The following is an 18,799-nucleotide window of genomic DNA, read 5'->3' as shown; positions in this document are numbered from 1 at the left end:
ACACACTTCTTTTTATCAATTCCTGTCTCTTGGTTTCAGTCAAACACTGAGCAGAGAACAGACCTGAGATTAAACAGAACAACTCCTTAACACTGGATGTGCAGGAAAAATTTTTATGCTCCTTAATAATTTTTTGGAAATATTAGAAATACAGTCAGCAAAGTGAAGAAGAAATAGCAAAAGCCCAAAGTGGCACAGAGAATCTGATAACACATGATAATAAGTCAGAGCGGGCAGGGTGGGCAGAGAGGTCCCTAGCTTAACAAGAAATCCAGTTAGACAAGTATGAGACAGTAAAGCTTAGTCCAAGGTAACTTTGTAAGATAGTCAGGAAGGCCTTCGTGGTGATCTGGATGAGAAAGGTCCCCTTAGACTCATATGTGTGACTGCCTGGTCTCCGTTGGTGGCTGTTTGAGTAGCACTGGGAGGCATGACAATGCTGGAGGAAGTATGTCACGCAGGGTAGGCCTACCGGCTTTGTGGACTCAAAATACCTCAGTGCAGCCGGACTCTTGTCTACTTTATCGGGTTCTTTTTCCTACCTCCCTGCACCACCCCTATCCCTTTCAAACCCCCAATACTAGGTAGGAAAGAATAGTTAGAGAGGAAAGGGGGTGTCGATACCTGATGATTAGGGGTGCTGACTCCCTTGAGGTAAGTTTGATCTTCATTGTCAGCATATCTCCAACCAGCAATCCAGCAACCAGCAACAGCAGCAGGAATGAACAGGGGCAGCAGAAGCAGGGGAGCAGCAGCTACCTCAGCCCCTTACAGGGCTCAGCACTAATCATTCACTTGAGAAGCTATCTTTAGCTGGCAAAATTGCGCCCCTGCCAAAGCGCGAGAGCAATTATAGTCAGCTGCTGTGGACAGTCTGAAGCAGTCCCGTATCCCATACCTAAGATTAAAACAAAATCATATTTACATAACATTTCTGTGTTTTTTAAAGAAACCAAGAAGTCTCCCAATAGCCGAGCCACTTTGAGTTAGTTCTCTCTGCTTCCTACTTGCACATCAAGATATGAGTCTCAGATGCTTCTGCCTCAGTGCTTTCACTTCCGCATTGTGGATTCTTTGGTCTTGGTGCTTCGTGACAACAATAGAGCAGTAACTAAGAGAGCCTTAGTACCTCTTTTGTCCCCTCATGCCCTCCCCGAAGGAGAGGAAGAGGAACAAATTTCAATGAGTACCTTTAAAAGAGGCAAATAGGGGCTTAGGGTGTAGCTCACTGGTAGAGCTCAAGCTTAACATATGTGAGGCTCTGGATTCAAGTACCAACACCCCCTCAAATAAATAAAAGTCAAAGAAAAAATAAATATGCATGCTGGGCATGGTGGCACATGCCTTTAATCCTGGAAGTCTGAGGCAGAGGCAGGCACATCTCTGTGAGTTCGAGGCCAGCCTAGTTTACAAAGAGAGTGGACAGCCAGGGTAGTTATACAGAGAAACCTTGTCTTGAAAGACAGCAAAAATAAGTAAGTAAATAAGTAAGTAAATAAATAAATAGTGCATTACTATATATACTAAGACCATGCTGTTTAGTAGAGATTCTGCAGTTTCTTTGGTGTAATAGTGATAGCTCTGGAGAAATTAATTTTCATAGCCAGTTTGAGAAGGTAGGTTGTGCCTGTTGGTATTAGAGGGAGTCAAAGATGACCACTCAGACATAGTTTATACCCAATTGAAAGTCTTTATTTTATCCAACTGGAACTAGACCAAGTGTTCAGGGACCTAGGTGTAGCCTCAAGTGTCCAGAACACGAGGTTCTTAAAGGCAGAAACTGCATCCTGCCATCCTGCTATTTAAACCTGAAATGGGAACTGGAGAGATGGCTCAGAGGTGAAGAGCACTGGCTGTCCTTCCAAAGGTCTTATGTTCAATTCCCAGCAACCACATGGTGGCCTATAACCATCTATAATGGGATCTGGTGCCCCCTTCTGGTCTGCTGGCTCACATGCAGGCCGAATACTGTATAAATAACAAATAAATAAACCTGAAATGACCTCAGCAAGAATACAAGTTAGAGGAACCTCTGCACTGTCCTGCCCTATCACATGCAAAACCACACATAAGGGCAGACCCCTGGCCCAGAAAAAGATGGCCAATGCAAAACAAACTCACAGGCAAAATAAGTAGGGTTACTGAAGCAGAACATAAGCATAAAAAGTTGGTTATAACAACCTCCAGAAAAAATAGGCGTGGTTGCAAGGTGGTCATAACAACAGGTGGGCATTATTAATTAAAATGGAATGAGCTAATGGTGAGACGAAGTTATATTATATATAAATGCAGGCTTATTGGGAGCAGCACTGGAGGGGGAGGGGGAGGGGAAAAGAAAGTGCATGCAGAGAGAAAAAGGGGAGAAAAGGAGGAGAGACACAAAAAGAGAAAAGAGAACAGAGGAGAGAAGGAGTTGGGGAGAAGACAGGGGGAAGAAGGGAAAGAGAGGAAAGGATGAAAAAGTCAGGAGGAACCAAAATGTCTAGATTATATAGTGAAGGGCCTCTGGGAGAGGGGAAGCCCCGCCCCTAGGTAGAGGGCAGGATCTACCAGCCACGCCCTGCGGCAGGTAGGGACCTAACACCCATAACAAGGTGTTATAACCTTGTGTCATAACACAAGGTAGTCATAATAACCTTGTGAAACAAAGGCTTGGTTGATGTTCCCGGGAACAGGCAGTACGGAACCATTTGTAGTTAAGGTTACAGGTGGGGCATAGCCTAATGGTTGAGAAACAGAATTAATCATAAACAAGAATGAACCTAGTTCTTACTATCAGGTGGATTTCAAGTCTCTGATGGAGGCAGGCTGGTTTACTAGCCACACTGGGAAGAGGAGTAGATGAAGAAATAGAGTGGCCGTCAAGTCCATTTTTAGTGCCCTGACGTGAACACAAACAAAGGACAAGAGCTGTGTAAACCAAGCAGTCGGGTCAAGATGGAGTCCAGCTCCTCTTCCAGGGTGGTCTGACAAATTCTCAGAGCCGTGTGAACTCTTTTCTTGGGAGATGAGCTCTGCCTCTGGCTGGCACCAGGGTCAAAATCTTTTTCTTTTCCCAGCAAAAGCATCAGAGGAAAATTTGTACCTTGGGTGCAGGGTCATCCATTGTCTCAAGAGTCTGACAGCTAAAAAAAAGAGCACAATGTGTCTTCTTAGACCATCTCCAGTCCTGCCAGACAGTTACTGTTCTCGGATGCAACACTAGGTCTGGCGCTTGTGAGGCAAGCTCTGTGCCACTGTGCTACCTCCCAGGCTTACTGTTTGTCCAAATTCTCTTCTTTCAAGGGCTCAGTTGTTCTATTTGCAGCAATTTAATTTGTGTATAGAAGCTGTTTTGGCTAAAAGGTATTGACTTCCCACTTGGGCACAGAAACTAAGAGGAGGAGGAAAGCTGGGGCTGGAGAGATGGCTCAGCAGTGACTGCTCTTACAGAAGACCAGGGTTCAATTCCTAGCAACCACATAGCAGCTCACAACCTTTTGTAACTCCCGTTCCAAGGGGGACCTGATGCCCTCTTCTGGACTCTGCAGGCACTGCACACATGTGGTACACAGACATACATGTAGGCAAAACACCCACAGACCTAAAATAAAAATAAATAAATCTAGAAAAAAAAAAAAAAAAAAGAATGCAAGCGTGGCATCTTGGCCTACATCGTGCACCAGTTCTTTGGATGAAAGGACACGTTAGTCATGCTCTTTCCTTTCCTCTTGAGTCATCCTGAAGTCTAGAAAGAGCAAACCCTGCAAAGATAAACCATCTGGTTATGGACAGTTTCCATGAGGGCAAGGCTAACTGCTGGAGCAGGAGTAATCATCTCTCAGGAACCGGGTTAATGTCTAAGAACAGATTAACCAACAACTGGACCTTGCGGTAGAAGGTGAACAGGACTGAAAGACAGACAAGGCAAAGAGCAACCTGAAGATACCTCTGGTGCCGCAATTGGAGCCTACCTCTGCTTGCAGGCTGGAGTACATACAAGTCAGAAAGGAGAAGGGGTGAGAAGCAGACTGAAAAGCGTGTGTTTTGGCCCATGTTTGGCCATTGCTAATGGTAACCAAGGAGCAGTGGGTTAAAGAATGTCAGGTAATGTGTAAGCATTTCACCCAGCCAGCCATTCCTGGGTGCCCATAGGGAGGGAAGGATCTAGAAAAAGAAGTTACTTCAGTTTGGAAAACCAAATTATTAGAATTTCAGAGCTGTCACAGTTCAACAAAAATGGAGGGACATTGCAAAATGGCATGGGCCTGGCTAACATGAAGGTCCACCTCGTAGAACAAGATCTTAGCTAAAGTGGGGCAATAGTGGGCAGGACTATACCTTGACCAGGACTTCTGGATTATGCATACCCCTTACTTAAAGCACATGTCAGTACCCCTAAAACTTGGGGTCACCGGACCCCACTATTTGTTCATCTTCCTGATGTGGCCATGTTGAGTAAATCTGTTTTTGGTTTTCATCATTAACTATCTCTTTGATGTACTGATATCTGGTGGCTGAACCTAGCCTATTGGAGTTGCTGGGTCCCTGGCTTTTACCTTTGAAATTCTGGTAACTGTAAGGTTACAGAGAATTCAGTATTCCTTTGGAGCTGGAACAAACCTAAGGGTGTATTTCAAGATCAGGATTCACTTGACACCTGCTGTGACCATACCTTGTTGGATTCCCATAAACTATACCAGGAATATATTTCCTTAGAGATATGCCTGAGTTGGGAATTTCCAAATTATGTCAGCAATTCTCAGTTGCTATCTCTATGTATGTATGTATGTGTTTATATATGTATGTGTATGTATTTAATAGTACTGAGAATTGGGTTCCCAGGTTTTGTGCATACCAGGCAAGCACTTCATCACTGAACTGTTTTCCCAACCTGAGTTTTACTTTTTGCTGGATCTTAGATGTGGGATGGCCTTACCCTTAGACTGTAGCCCAGGCAGTCCCTGTATTTACAATCCTCCTGGCTCACGCCGCTCAGTAGCTGGCATTATAAACCTGCACCGTCAGGCCTGGTTCGGATATCTTTACCCTCAACACATTTCCTAATGTCATCCTTTTTGTTTGTTTGTTGGTTAGAGACAGAGTCTCAGTATGTAGCCTTGGCAGGCCTGTAACTCATAGAAATCCACCTGATTAATTTCATTCTTAATACATAACAACAGATAAAGGAAAATGCTGTGAATGTTATTGTTTATGACAAGTAAACACGCTTTTGTCATAATCCCGGGGGGGGGATTTTATTTTGTCTATACCCACTAAGTGTGGTCTTTGCCAGCTGGAATTAGTTGAAATCTGAGGACTTTGAGGGTTGTAAAGATGATAGCCCAGAGGAAGAAGGCGTGGTCACTGGGAGGAGTCCAAGGATGGGCCACTTGCTGCTGGTTCATCCTGCTGCAGCATTTGCTGTTCGCTGGATACCTCGAGTTCTGGGTTTCCTGATGACGGATATTGGTATTGCTCCCAAAAGAATCCTGCGACCCTACCCAGCCCGAAGAATTAAAGAGGGCCACGAACCCTCTGCCTCACAACCTTTTCCTCTCCTACCTGGGGTTGGAGGGTTGGAAGGGAGGTGTAAGCTTTAAGGAACCCCCAAAGGAAGTAATGTTTGAAAGCCTAACACCTACAGAAAAAACTATTCAGCTAGATTTATGAGCATTTTCGTAAAGAGAAATTCTCAAATGCAGCAGCTCTCAGAAGCAGGGAAAGTCGGAGGCCCCCTCTCCCCACCCATAAAGCGTGGATGGAGAGACCCATGCATTCAGACAGAGCAGAAGTGTGATTCCGGAGGAAGCCTGATGGGTGAGGCTGTGCCTTGAATTCCATCTCATCAGCTGGCTGCCGGTGACTGACTGATATTCAGTGCCATGACTGCCTGACACTCTACTATTTGTGACAAAAACAGACTTAAGCTGAGTTTTCAGGTTTCCTATTAGACTAGCAAACTCCAGCTTGCTAGGTAGGAATTCAAAGTATGGAGGCAGCCACAAGCCAAATTTAGTTAATACAATTTCATGTTATTAAAAACACCCATGAAAGATGAATAACAAGTATAGCTTGAGGTGAGTTCTACAAAGGCAAGTTAGCATATGGGAAATCTTGGTAGGATCAACAGCCAGCCACAGTAATCATTATTCATGGCTGCCGTTTCAGAATAAGTAACTAGGGCCGCTCTATTGTGCATCATTAAGATACGAGCTTGGAGGGTTTCAAAAAAGAGAGAGAAGAGAACTTTGTAAGTCCCACTGGTAAGTCAAGAGCATCCTTAAATATCTCCAAGCTAAAATAAATGAGGTTGCAGGTCACCTTGACAAAATGGAACAGCTATCTGCCAAGCCCTGGAAGCCTTTCTAAATTGCATCCCTAATTGACTTTAGTGTAGGGAAAGGGAAGAAAGAGGGAGAAGTTTGTTATGGGCATAAAAAGGAGATTACAAATCATGATCTGGGTTAGCACCTGGCTTGTTTTCTTCTCTCTTGCTTTCTCTTGGTTTTCCATTCTTTTCTTTTATATTACCTTTTTTCCTTCCTCCTCCTTCCTTCCTTCTTTTCTTCCTTCCTTTGTTTGTATCCAAGAGCAGACAGCTCTTGAGTACAGCTCATGGAAACAGAGTGTTTAAGAATTTAGGGAGGAAAAAGAGTGCTCAAAGATCCTTCCATTTAACAACCATCTTAAGCATTTGTTGTTGTTTTGTTTTTTTTTTCTCCAAAACCAAAAGCCATCAGGGCAATGTTTGTTTTCCCAAATGCTGCTTTAAATAAGCTCTAAAAGTCCTCAACAGGAAAGAGAAAAGGTTTAAACTGATGCTCTAGACTAGAAAATCACCAACTTGACTTAATACACATGGAACCGTGTAATACCCCAGCTTGAGTACCACCTTCCTAAAGATCACTGTATCTGGGGTCAATTTGACAAAATGTCATCAACTAATGTGACACAGGTATGAACACCTGTTGTTCAGCGTCTCCTCATGCTTAGGAGACTCTCAAACTGGGAAAAGAGCAAGAAATGGTATATCTGAGGATGGTCACTTAGAGGAAACATATTTCACAAGCTTTATTAAAATGTACTTGCTAAACACACATAAAAATCCACATATGGAAAAATGTGCTGAGTTCAGTGGTTCACACCTGTAACCCCAATACCCAAGAAACAAAGCCAGGAGGATCGCTAACAGCTTCAAGCTAGTCTGGGCTACAGAGCAAATTCCAGGTCAGCACGTGGAGCCAGAAGTCAATGTTGGGTGTCTGTCTTTTTCTTTTCTTTTCGAGACAGGGTTTCTCTGTGTAGCTCTGGCTGTTCTGAAACTCACCTGTAGACCAGGCCGTCCTTGAACGCACAGGGAGCCACCTGCCTCTGCCTATCACTCCCCACCTTAGGTTTTGGGGCTTTCTCACCCGGCACTGGCCCATTTGGTTAGCCTGGCTGGCCATCGAGCCTCAGGTATCTTCCTTTGCATGTGGGTGTTGGGGACCCAAACGCAGAACCATCTCCCCAGGACCAAGAATTATAATTTAAAATGTAGCTATGAAAAAACTCAGCCCCCCCCCCCCATGTGGGAGAAAACAAAAACAAAATCCAACTTGAGCGGGGGTGGGGGTATTTTTGTGATGATCTGGCCACTCAACTGAGCAGTGCCCCCTGCCCCACCCCCAAGAAGATGGGTCCAAATCCAGCCTTTTGCTGTTTTAGTAGTAGCTTGGGTTTCCTGTCATGCCCCGGAAGAACGTACTGAACCCTGTAGCAGAGAAGGTGCGGTATCTGATGTGTCCATTAGCTCGAGAGACTTCCTAGTCAAGTCTCAGCGGACCTGTCACCAGCAAATTAGCACAGGGACACTTGTCTACCCTTGCTGTTCCTCTACATCTTAGGATTTCTCCTCCCAGGTAGTGTTGTTTCTGTAACAATGAAAGCTGTTTTAACTTTTAAAAAGCCAACGAGAAAGAACGGCTTTAAAATCACTGGACCCTGACGTTCAGACTCCGAATGGGGTTAAGGCCCTGCAGAGCGCACTTCAGAGGCAGGCCTCCTCTCAAGCGCACACAGTGCTCAGTTTGTACCCACAGGTTTCTATGTTCCCACAGTAGCAACCTAAATCATCTGAGAGAGCGTGGACCATTGCTATCCCGCAGATTGAGTGACTGCTCCATTTTCGATAACTGGGAAAACTGGGATAACTGATAACTGATAACTGGGAAAACTGACTCTAAGGGGGAGAGAACCAAGAGGAAAACAAAGGAGCGTGTGGAGAGTTTGCTCTGGCGGCGCAGGTCTGGAATCCCAGCTCTTCGGCTGGTTGGTGGTGCTGTGGGTGGAGCTGGGGGCCTCAGGATAGACCAGGGTTGTCCTTGCTCGCCAGCATGATTCTAGTGTCTTGGGAAGCTGAGGCCCATGTATGGGAAGTCCAAAGCCCACCCACCTCAGTGTCTTGAGCATACTTCGCCAAAAATATGAATGGACACTTTTGTGGTTTTCCGCAGTATCAGAATTTATTGAACAGCAAATTCACAAACTATATCAGCTTCCTTGGCTGCGGTTTACCGAATTATTCCCTCGATTTCTCTCAAAAGCTGGCCGTTTAAAGACAGATTATTTTAGACCAGTCCACGATACTAATATTAACTCTTAAAGATCACACTTTACACAGTAATTATATGTGTACATGTGTGTAGGTTATATAATGATGAGAGTTTAAGGAATTAAAAAAAAAAATCCAGCACTTGGGAGGCAGAGGCAAGTGGATCTCTGTGAGTTTGAGGTCAGCCTGGTCTGGTCTACCAAGAGAGTTCTAGGAGAGCCAGGGCGGTTACATAGAAAAACTGTCTCAAAAACCAAACCAAACCAAACCAACAACAACAACAACACCAACCAACCAACAAACACAAAACAAAACACAAAACAAAACAAAAAAAGCCTTCCAGAAGGCAGAGGCAGAACATGGATACCGATGCAAAAAGAATGACTACAGGTGATTAAGGTGTTACGGATCCCAGGTGGAGCGCTGCGTCATAGGGGTGAGAGGTCAGGACCACAGCGGTGAGGGGCGCAACATGGTCAGGAAGGATAGATGGAGAGATGGGGCGATTCTAGATAATGACTGGACTGGGTGGGCTATGTCAAAAGCTGGGACTGAGCTGAAGCCCCAAGTACAGCCGGACACTCTATGCTTGTCTGTCTCTTCAGGTGCATATCTGTGGTCACATGACAGGTTAGTGTGCCCATTGCCTTTGTGGTGTAAGGTGACCTCTTTAGGGAGTACAGGTAAGAGGGCTGCTTGTTTCACTATTCTTGTCTGTTTTGTTTTATGTATATGAATGCTTTGCCTACATGTATGTATGTATGTATAACATGTCGGTGTCTTTGGTGGTCAAAAGAGGGTTTTGGATTTTTTTTTTGAACTGGAATTACAGATGGTTGTAAGCCACTGTATGGGTGCTGGGAACCGAACCTGGGTAAGTACTGTTAACCTTAAGCCATCTCTCCAACTCCAAAATGTCTTTCTCTTTCTTTTCATTTATTTTGTTTGTACTTTAAAAAAAAGACTTATTTTTATTTTATATGCACGGGTCTTTCCTTTGCATGTATGTGTACCACATGATGCAGTACCTGCAGAGGCCAGAAGATGGTGTCATATCCCCTTCTGGTAGTGGTTTCAGACACTCGTTAGCTGCCATGTAGGTGCTGGGAATTGAACCCTGGTCCCTTGGAAAAGCAGCCAGTGTTCTTAACTAGAGCCATCTCTAAAGGCCCAGGGATAATTTTTGTTTTTGTTTTTGAGACAGATTCTCACTGTGTAGCCCTGGCTGTCCTAGAACTGGCTGTGTAGATGTGTAGATATGGCTGGCCTTGAACTTACAGAGATTTCTGTCTGTCTCCTGAGTGCTGAGGTTAAAGGTATGACATTACTACACCCAGCTTTCACTAATCAATTTGACAAGTTCCCAGCCTGGTTTTCCTGACATGCTTTAATATGCCCAAACGCTTCTATGCTCCAAATCTATGGGTTCACGTTTTACTTTCAGGAATAAGTTCTTATTCCCAGTCTGTGCCTTGTGGTTAGTGCTGGACAGCTGGTGGTGTCTGTGCTTCTACAGTAAAAAGGGAGCCTGCTGCATGCTAAAATGGAGTCAGCTAGAGCGAGGCAAGCCTGAAAGCCACTGTCGTATGCAAAGGAACTAAGGGCAGGGCTCAGACTGACCTCCACAATAGCGATGAGCTATAGCCAGAGCTCCAGAACCTTCCCGAATGGATGGTGAAATGTCTGCTCCTTGCTAATAACGGTATGAGCAGTTCCCTCACTGAAGGCACACTGAAGGCATTGGTTTCAGCCTGACAAACGTGGGCCTCACCTCTCAAGATGCTTCCTAGTAAAGTGGATACCAATCCCTTAGCTTTGTAGACCAGTCTGGCCTTGAGCTCCCAGAGATTGGCCTGCCTTTGCCTCCCTGAGTGCTGGGATTAAAGGTGCATGCCACCATGTCAGCCCTGTGCCTCTTTTTTCAGCCTTTCCAAACCTAACCCGGGGAGGGGTAACTTGGAGGTATGTGGTCCTGTGGATCCTCTCCTCCTTTGCTGTTGTTCTCGCTGCTTCTAACCCAGGACCTATGCTTCTCTCTGCTGATCCTCCAGGTCTTCTGAGACCCCGTCTGTCTGGCCCAGGGATTCTGGTACTAGGTCAGATCTTCCTCTGCATCTCAGTCTGTTCCCTTGCCTGTATGACTCAGCGACTGGAAAGGAACCTGAGACACAGGAGGCTGCTAGCTTCCCTCCCGCCCTTTCTTCTGGGCCTGACTGAGTCACCAGACTTGAGAATGGCTCCTGCTCAATCACACTTGCCTGAAGACGCACCCTGCTTAATTGTCTTCTTGGTAACCTTAAAGTACTATATCCAGGGGCTGGAGAGATGGCTCAGAGCTTAAGATCACTGGCTGTTCCTCTAAAGGTCTGAATTCAATTCGCAGCAACCACATGGTGGCTCACAACCATCTATAGTGATATCTGATGCCCTCTTCTGGTGTGCAGGCACACATGGAGGCAGAACACTGTATACAAAATAAATAAATATTAAAAAAAACAAAGCGCTGTATCCTGTGCATCAGTTAATCTTTTTCATACTGTCTGACCACAACAATGCTAACTGTATAATGGCAGTCAGTTGCTTGAAAATGGTACCTTGGACTTTAAAAGTTCTTAGAGCCTTATGTAAGTCCATTCAGGGCAATCCATATCAGAGATTCCTTACATTTGGCTTTTTTTTTTTTTTTTTTTTTTGGTCTACAACCAACCCTTTCTCTGTGTCAATATTGAGTCACCTTCCAAATTCTGCTTGGAGGCAAAACACCCTTCTGGTATAATCTTCACTTCTGGAAGATCAATTCCGACCCTAATGACTATGTTTGTCAGATCAGGACTGACCTCAGGAGGCGACCCGGAACAGAAGGGCTGCAGTCTCTCCGGTGAGACTGTGTTTATATGGTGTGGGGTCTTGGGGTCTTATAGAAAGGAGGAACTGTGAAGAGCCCATGTGTAGGTCAGTCCCCCCGAAACTGGAAAGTAGCAGAGACAAGCAGGTTAGGTATGTGGCTCTCCAAATCAGAACATTCCAGAGGTGTCATCAGCCATGTCCACTGTCCTGTCCAGAGCAGCTCTGTCCGCCTGGGGCGTGTAGGCAATTAACCCTTCAGTGCTCCGTCCCTCCTTATGTCCCTTTCGCTGCCTTGAGTTACTTACCTGACCCCTTCAGAACTGCCTTTTCATCCTCTTCCCTTTCTCCTCTGGTCTTATACCAAAACTACCTGAATTCCTTTTCCTCAGTGGCATCACACAGAGTCAGACTCCTCTCCAGCACCTCCTACTTACCACTCTGGCCTTTCTCTGACACTGTTTTTCCTTTCTGCCATTTGCTCAAAACCTAGCCTTCTGAAGCTTCTAGGACCCTTCTGTTAGCCAGGTTACTGAATCTCCCTCTCTCTCTCCCCCCCCCCCTCTCTCTCACACACAAACACACACACACACACACACACACACCACTTCACCTTTCCTGGATCAATAACTGTCTGGGTTGTTCTGTTGTCCTACCTGGTTCTCCTAGGAATTCCAGCACATCTTACACTCTTACAGCTCCAGGACATACATGTTGATATTCCCTTCTCTTCTACTGCTGGAAGAAGCAAAGCCTGAGTCTGGGCTTTGGCAGTGTTTTATTCAGACACTCTCCATTCCTAGGATCATACCATCACCCTTCGAGAATGAGGTGCCTCCCTCTACGAACCCTGGATTTCTCAGCCTAACTCTGGAGATCCGGCATGAATGCCACTTCCTCACCTGTGGATCCAGGTATGGAAAAGGCTTCTGTTAAGGCAGTGAACCCTCACAAGAGCTAAGAAATCACCTAGAGGGCTAATGAAAACATGATTTTCTTTACAAACTGCCTTACAGAGCCTTTCCTTAGATAACAACCTAGATCTGAATTAAAGGGCAGGAAACCTATGTTTACACACTCAGTGAATCTCTAATCCTCCCCAGAGACTAGGAAAATGTTCCCCACACTGGAGGGTGGTCTTCAGACTCCTCAAAAAGATCCCAGTAAGGCAGCCTTTAAAGTCTTGAACAGAGGAGGTCTTTAATGATAATAATAGCTAGGTAACAAGCATAGAGAAAATCAGGTCAAACACAAATTAATTATAACCACATCCAGCAAGCCACCAGGACCTTAGTTCATGTATGGTCAAGAGAAACCCTGGATCAAACCTTGCCACAATCCATGAACTCTATTGGGACACTAACTGTATGTACCATTAAAGGACACTGAGAATTAGACTGTTCTTTTTTCTTTTTGTTTAGTTTTTCTTTACTTGAGGGAATTTTATACATGTATACAAGGAAACATAATCATGCTTACCCTCATCTTCCATTCCAACTTCTCCCATATCTTCCACATAATGTCACATCTTTTTTTAATTAAATTTTTATTTTTTTGTATTAGTTACAGTTTATTTACTTTGTAGTCCAGCTGTAGCCTCCTCTCTCATCCCTCCTCCCATACCCACCCTCCCTCCCTCATCTCTTCCTCCCTGCCCCTCTCTAAATCCACTGATGGGGGAGGTCCTCCTCCCCTCCATCTGACCCCAGCTTATCAAGTCTCTTCAGGACTGGCTGCAATGTTCTCCTCTGTGGCCTAGCAAGGCTGCTCATCCCTGGAGGGGGCGTTGAGATCAAAGAGCCAGCCGTTAAGTTCATGTCAGAGACAGTCCCCATAGACTGTTCTTAAACCCTTGCTTAGGTGGAGGCTAGTTGTTCCAAACACTTAACTCTGAGCCACGATTCCCAGTGCCTGACAGGGGTGTTTTTTTTTTGTCAAATTGACACAAGCTAGCGTTATCTGGGAACATCAAGTGAGAAAATGTCCCCATCAGATTGGTTTGTTGGCAAGCCTGTGGAATATTGATACGTGATTGATGTGGAAGAGCCCAGGCTGCGTTATTTCTGGGTAAGTGGTCTTAGGTTGTATATAAAAAAGGCTGAGCAAACCGTGGGGAGCAAGCCAGCAAGCAGTTTTCCTCCAAAGTCTGTGACTCAGTTCCTGCCTCCAGGCAGCAACGAGGGCCCAGCCTGGGCAAGTCAGTGGCTGCTTTGTGAGCAGCTGGTAAAGGAGGCTCGCCTGGAGCTCTGAAACCGAGAGAGGCAGAGGCAGGAGCCCAATTTTGTCTGGGTGGACAAAAATGGTTGTTTCAGGAACAGCCAGCCACTTGCTCCCACAGAAGGGCACTGCAGGTTGGCATTAAGAAGATGGTGGCACTGATCCTTGGAAGCTTGAAGCGGCCAGTAGCACATGATTGACTGTTGGCTTCAGGGAGAAGGGGAGTCCATTCTTCCCCAGGATAAATGACAAGTCTCAGTGGGCCATAGTGAAAAGATACCAAGACATCTCATTAGCTGGGTTCACTCTCCACCTGATCTAGGGAACCCCAGATCTCCTAAGGAGTGTCATGTAGCCCTCAGGAAGATTCCAAGCCTAGCCCTTTCTTGATAAGAAACTCATTCAGCAAGTACCTGGGGATTCCTGGAAACACCCACCCTATGCTAATGAGATGTCTTGGTTTTTAACCAATGACCTTTAACCATACCTGGAGTTCTTCCCCTACCCATTGGATAATTAAGTACTGCTTTCCCCATCTTACTATAGGACTGTATTCCTGTATGTAAATTAAGTAGCCCTGGCACCTCTAGCCCCAGTGAATCAAACACATTCACCCTCAAAACCCCTCCCACTTCCCAAGGTTTATAAGTCCCTGTTTCATACATAATAATGGAGAGCCAGAATAATCTTTTCACTATGGCCCACTGAGACTTGTCATATTTACCAACCTCAGAGAATATCTGGAAATGCCAGACTTAGACCTTAATAGCAGGGTTCCACATCTCCCCCTGTTTTATATGGCATAGGTGAAAATTGGTATTACGGTTTGATTATATAGAACAAACTGGCTTGTAAAGAAAGACAGATAGCTTTCACCTGCTCACACAAAGAGCACAGAATCATTTCCAGCTAAATTGTGCACACTGCACACTCCAAACGTGTTTATATAAAAATGTTTATTACCTGTGAAGGTTCATATGTTTACAGAACAAAAGGACCAGACACCAATAAAGTTAAAGCAGCCTTGACAAGATTCACCCTTCAGGATGCTGAGAAGGGTGCTGAGTTGCTGAGAAGCTCAGACATATTTATTCCAGTATCTCACTTGATCCAATCACAGACTGCTGCGATAGCTTTTTGTTTTGTTTTGTTTTGTTTTAAAAAATCTGCATCCAGGACAACTTCTTTTTTTTTTTCTTTTTTTAATTTTTTAACTTTTATTAATTACACTTTATTCACTTTGCATCCCCCCATAAACTCCTCTCTCCTCCCCTCCTAATCCTACCTTCCCTCCTCTTTCTTCATGCATGCCCCTTCCCAAGTCCACTGATAGGGGAGGTCCCCCTCCCCTTTCCTTCTGATCTTAGTCTATCAGATCTCATCAGGAGTGGCTGCATTGTCATCTTCTGTGGCCTGTAAGACTGCTCCCCCTTTAGGGGGAGGTGATCAAAGAGCAGGCCAATCAGTTCATGTCAGAGACAGTCCCTCTTCCCATTACTATGGAACCCACTTGGACACTGAACTGCCATGGGCTACATCTGTACAGGGGTTCTAGGTTCTCTCCATGCCTGGTACTTGGTTGGAGTATGAGTCTCTGGAAAGACCCCTGTGTTCAAATTTTCTGGTTCTGTTGCTCTCTTTGTGGAGTTCCTGTCCTCTCCAGATCTTACTATTTCCTACTTCTTTCATAAGATTCCATGCACTCTGCCCAACAGTTGGCCACAAGTTTCAGCATCTGCTTTGATAGTCTGCAGGGCAGAGCCTTTCAGAGGCCCTCTGTGGCAGGTTCCTAACTTGTTTCCAGGACAACTTCTATGGGTAGGTAGATTGTCCAGCATCGTGTAGACTGTTCCAGTCAGGATTTCAGTTAATCCCTGAACTTTCCCAGCTCAGAGACTGGCATAGCAGGCCAGTGCTCAGAGATGAGAGACAAATGGTTAGAGCAGGGAGCAGGGACAGCTGAAGAATAAGACTCTAGAATTTGTAATTAAATTGTGTGGAATTTAAGAAGCCAGTGGAAACAAATGATCTGTACATACCTTAGGAGAGGACATTGCATGGGAATCCAGATGCACCTGCCAGTGAGGGGCGTGTGCCCTGGGGCTGCCTTACTCCTTTGCTTTACCTCCCCTGCTAGGTCCAACTCGTAATTTAAAGATGGGAAATTTATACAGTGTGTGGGAGGAGACTAGATAAAAACAAACAGGGCTTGGAGCAGAGAAAAGAAAATCAGGGAATGGGAAAACTCTCCTGACCTGCAATTGCTCGAAGTCCTTGTAAAGTTCTGGAATAAGGTTTGGATCTAGGGTGCTGCTAGTCAGCCTCATTTGAGTTCATTATATAAAGGATATTGAGTCCAGAGAGGGATCACTTACCAATTGCTGGTGATGGATGGAGGGCCAAACAGTCAGTGGATGGGAAGGTGGGTCTATTGGGGTGGGCCGGGCAGGTAGGCTCCCCGTGCTGTTCAGACCTGGAGGAAGAGCACAGGCATCAACAGGACCTATCAGCGTCATGGTACAAATGTAATGGTGTTGCTGCAAAAGGCTGTCCTGTCGAGCAGAGGGCCAAAGAATGTAGGAAAAGATCACACCACACAACAGACCTCATGCAAGAGGTTTATTGAGGGTGGGGAGGGAAATCAAAAGGCCACCTCTGAGTGGGGGGTGAAGAGAAAGAAACCAGGCCAAGATGGTGCAGACTTTATGGGTGGCAGGGGTTGGGGTTGAGGGTGGAGGTTGGGAATGGAGGTGGGAATGGGCATTTAGCATGTGCATAGAGAAAATACACGACAGTGGTGATGTGGAAAGCATGTCACGTTGGCCTTTAGGAATGATGATTGAAGGTGAGGTGGGGGTGGGGAGCACCTGGTTTTGGAACATGGGCAGTTCTAACACTGGGAAGCGGGATCCACTGATATGGACATTAATGACTGTTGACTGCCATTGAGAAAGGAAAACGATTGTATTAGTTACTTTTCTGTTGCTGTGATCAGATACCATGACCAAAAGCAACTTTAGGAAGAGAGGGCTTATCCGGAAGGATAGCGTCAGTAACGGCTAGGTAGGCATGGCACGAAGGCGGGACATTTCACCACACACAGGGATCAAAGAGGATGTGAATGCAGTGAGGCCCTGAACCTGCCAGGCCTGGCCTCAGTGATATATTGCCATCGTTAGGGCACTGTCTCCTAAAGATTGCATACCCTCCCCAGTCAGTGCCACCCGCTGACAGCCAAGTGTTTGGATACACCAGCCTGTGGGGGCATTTCTCTCTCAAACCATGACAGTATCACTGTTTGTTTGTTTGCGTAGGTGTTTAACCTGCCTGAAACTCATTATGTATACCGGGCTGCCTTCAAACTCACAATAACCCACCTGCTTCTGACTCCCCAATGCTAGAATTAAAGTTATGTGCCGCTGTGCCTGACCTTATGAGATTATTTTAAGTTATAAGCTTAATCTTCTTTGTTCAACGATTCGTTGAGCCAGTTTTTGTATAGCTGCAATAAAAATGAAAACGTAGCAAGAGAGAGGACCCTAACAAAAATGTCCAATCCCCATCCGGAAAGGCAAAGAGGATGGACATCAGAAGAAGAAGAAAACAGGAAACAACCTAGGAACCTACCACAGAGGGCCTCTGAAAGCCTCTGCCCTGCAGACTATCAAAGCAGATGCTGAGCCTGATGGGCAACTGTTGGGCAGAGTGAATGGAATTTTAGGTAAGAACTGGGAAATAGTAAGAGCTGGAGAGGACAGGGTCTCCACAAGGAGAGCAACAGAACAAGAAAATTTGAACACAGGGAACTTCCCAGAGACTCATACTCCAACCAAGGACTATTCATGGAGATAACCCAGAACCCCTGCACAGATGTAGCCCAGGGCAGTTCAGAGTCCAATTGGGTTACATAGTAATGTGAAGAGGGAGGACATAATCTGATTGGCCTGCTCTTTGATCACCTCCCCCTGGGGGGGAGCAGCCTTACCAGGCCATAGTAGAGGACAATGCAGCCACTTTTGATGTGAACTGATAGACTAAGATCAGAAAGGAGAGGAGAACCTCCCTTATCAGTGGACTTGGGGAATGGCATGCAAGCAGAGGGAGGAGGGAGGGTGGGATTGGGAGGGGAGGAGGGAGGGGCTTATGGGGGGATGTAGAATGAATAAAGTGTAATTGATAAAAATTAAAAAAAAAAATGAAAACGTAGGGGCTGGAGAGATGGCCCAGAGGTTAAGAGCACTGGCTGCTTTCACAGAGGTTCTCAGTTCAATTCCCAGCAACCACATGGTGGCTCACAACCATCTATAATGAGATCTGGTGCCCTCTTCTAATGTGAAGGCACACATGCAGATATTGTATACATAATAAATAAATATTTAAAAAAATGAAAACGTAAAAGGATTAGGGAACCTTCAAGTGTGAATGTGAGGATGGACCGTGAAAATGAGTAGAGTATATGCTAATTCCGAAGATGAGAGGAGAAAGACCCCGACTCAAATCATCATGGCCAAATTAATGATAGCGAAGGGTTTTTTTTGTTTTTGTTTTTTTGTTTTTCATCTGTGCAGGATACCTTCCCTAAGTTGAGGAGGTCAGCGTTGGATGTGTGGAAGACAAGGCTTTTATAGTTTGGGGGTAAGGAGTTTCCAAACAAGTTTGATGGACAAAATAGGCAGGGTTAACGCTGCAGGACAGATATGTTAGTCCTAAGGACCTCTTAAAACAATGACATGGTTGTAAGGTGAGCCTAAAAGGGCAGCCATAGTCATAACAGTAGTTATAGGTATTCTGATATGTTGGGTTTCATACCATATCAAAGTGGGCCTGGCCTCTCAAGTTCTCCCAGCGTCCTTTGGTTCACTACCTGCTGAAGGGCCTGGCTGGCAAACCCAATCCTTACCCTGAACTTTCTAGGCCAGGGTCAGGGTCTTCCCTTCCCCACTCACCAGACATTTTGGTTTATCTTGCTCTCTTCTCTCGTTCTCCTCTCTCTCATCTCTCTCTGTACATGTTTTTCTCTCTCTTTGTCTCTCCCTCCTTCAGCATGGTGGCCAAGAGCTGCTTCCAATAAACCCACATTTACATACTTTAACTTGTCTGCATTAGCTCATATTGCTATTTAGAAGGTTTATCATCATAACCTTTTGAAACAAAGGTAGAATT

This window comes from Meriones unguiculatus, chromosome 12, assembly GCF_030254825.1.
Source record: "Meriones unguiculatus strain TT.TT164.6M chromosome 12, Bangor_MerUng_6.1, whole genome shotgun sequence".
Classification (NCBI taxonomy): domain Eukaryota; kingdom Metazoa; phylum Chordata; class Mammalia; order Rodentia; family Muridae; genus Meriones; species Meriones unguiculatus.
This window is presented reverse-complemented; position numbering follows the sequence as displayed.